Raw genomic sequence first — 2,500 nt, forward strand, 5'->3', positions numbered from 1 at the left:
ATAAACATTATTGGACAAATGTATCACCATTTTTCCCATAAATCATCTTTTATCGAGGAAATTCAGCATTTTCCATTAGCCATCACTGGAAAAATGCACTGCGGGACTTTCTATTATTACACATGATGGATTGATGCTCTCTTTTCAAAATGGCTTAGCATTATATTTGAATTTTTACCTGCGACCAAGGAAACTTTTGTCAAAATTTAACCATAAATAATTATTACGTTTTTATGCAATGGTCGGATATATAGCTCATATTTACTTAACTAAGCCGTCCTTTAAATCTTTGGTGATTAGTAATTTAACGAGAACATTATAAATTTAGTTATAATCTCAGCTAACATGTATTTAAGGTATAGGAAATTAGTATCTAATTAATATTTATTGTTTCTGCACAATTGCTCACAAGACATTCAGTAAATTTCGTCATTAAGGTGTATTATCCTTTAATGGCCAGCTTGCTCGTCTCTTTAAGCTAAGTTTGGGAGTTTAATTTTGTTGGGATGGGGGGTTTGAGGAGGGGGTGGCGTCATCCAGGGCCATTTGCCTTGCTTTCTGCTTTCAGTGAATTTAGATGGGGGTAATCTCCAGCTTCCTGTTGCGCATAGCAGATACTTAGACTCTTAGGGGCCAGCAATTTGTACAAAGTGTAACACTGACTAACACCACTATACTCTGGTATGTCCTGCCCTTAGTGAGCAGAGAGAAATGTAAATAAAAAGATATGATTCTTCAAAGGCTAGACAGTATGAAATTTAAACCAGCTGTTCAATGTAGAAAGCCGGAAAGAAATGTGTAGTCTTAACAAATCTGCATAAAGCATAATAGACCAATTTGGAATTCCTTTTGTTGGGGATATCGCTGCGGTCGAATTAGTGACAAAATGTTTATAAACTAAAGGAAAACTGAGGAAAATTATTATAATGACTCTTTGGGCCATTAATTAAGCATTATAATGTACTCTTGAAACTAATTTGAAAATTTATATGTAGGTACAAATGCACTATTATTCCTTGACTTTTTACCTTTTGAATAGTGTAAGGCATTTGAATTCTTGCATTTTGTTCTTCGTTCGTCATCTTTCTGTACTTTATCTATTTTGTAATTACTGCATTTCTCGAATGTACACTCTCATACACCGAAAAGATGTTTGGATGGAAATCTTTGAAATCTTTGGAAAACTTCCTATGGCCTTTAAGTTGGGGGGGCAGGGGCGTGGGGTGGGAGGGATGGCGGCAATAAAAGCGCGAGTCAAAGTTTTCCTTTCGGTGGATAAAACTTTCAACATTTAATTTCCATTCATATATGCTTCCTCTCAGCGTGTTTAGCTTATAAGCATTTTGTCACCAGTCAATGAGAAGTTCGACCATAGCGAAGATTATCTTCATAAAAATATTTGAAATGGGACATAGGCAATGGCCGAGCTTCTATAATGTCATACGAATTCACCGTAGATTATGGAGTGTTTTAGATAAGTTCAAGAATAAAGATAAAAGGAAAATAACTTGGAGAATCAGCCATAACGGCAGCTTCGAAGAGAGAGAGAGAGAGAGAGAGAGAGAGAGAGAGAGAGAGAGAGAGAGATTATTTCATCCCGTTCGCTAAACTTGAACAGTGAATGAAACAGGGATAACAAAGCCATTCCAATGGAAGTGGAAACAGTGCATAACATTTCAATAACAATTAATGTTTTAGGAGATTCTTTTGGTAAATACAACTTGAACTCCGACATTGTAATTGGGTAAACAGCAAAATACACCGAGGTGATAAAAAATCTGAAACCTCTGCATTCACTGAAATATTTTCGGTAAGGGACCATTATTGATATTTGCAACTTTGTTTAAACATTCAAACGAAATGCAACTCCATTTTCGGTTATTGGTTTGAGTTCCATTTCACTCTGAAAGTATACCCTCGAGAACAAAGTGCGGCTGAATTAGAAAACGTTAAGAAGATGTAGTCAAGGAAACAACTTCGGGAGGGAGACAAAGACGCTTAGTAAACAATGGATTCTATTAAGAGATTACGAGGCTTCATAAAGGCAGAATCGAGAGAACCACGAGGGACGGTTTTCATAGAAAAACCCCAATTACAATCTACAAAGACCATTCCTGTTAGACTTACAAAAGAAAATTAATTGGGAAAGTTTTTTCCTTGACTCCTTAAACGGTAGAAATTTACCTCTGGACACTTTCTAATCTGATTTTTTTTTTTTTTTTTAAGGGATGATGGTACTATCTTCTTCATTGGAAAGAACTGTGCTTTCTCTTCAATAACCCTTGAATATAAAGTTAAAACAACTTCGATTTCCGAGTTGTAAGAGATGAGTGACAAGAAATTTCGAAAAATTAGATTCAGTAGCACTCTCGCGTAAAAACACCTTTATATTACATAAATGTTTACTGCCAAAAAATGTTAGTTATTTATCCATTAATTTCATGTTGGATGTAGCTCTTGGATAATTGTAACTGAAATATTGGTCGGTGAGTCATGCAGT

General features: G+C 35.4%; 1 protein-coding gene across 1 annotated transcript in view; it reads right to left on the reverse strand.

Moving 5' to 3' along the window:
* The window catches only part of LOC135215126 (uncharacterized), a 75,339-nt gene that overhangs the window by 10,746 nt on the left and 62,093 nt on the right, over positions 1-2,500 (reverse strand). The window lies entirely within an intron of this gene.

This window comes from Macrobrachium nipponense, chromosome 5 (assembly GCF_015104395.2).
Source record: "Macrobrachium nipponense isolate FS-2020 chromosome 5, ASM1510439v2, whole genome shotgun sequence".
In the NCBI taxonomy this organism is placed as follows: Eukaryota; Metazoa; Arthropoda; class Malacostraca; order Decapoda; family Palaemonidae; genus Macrobrachium; species Macrobrachium nipponense.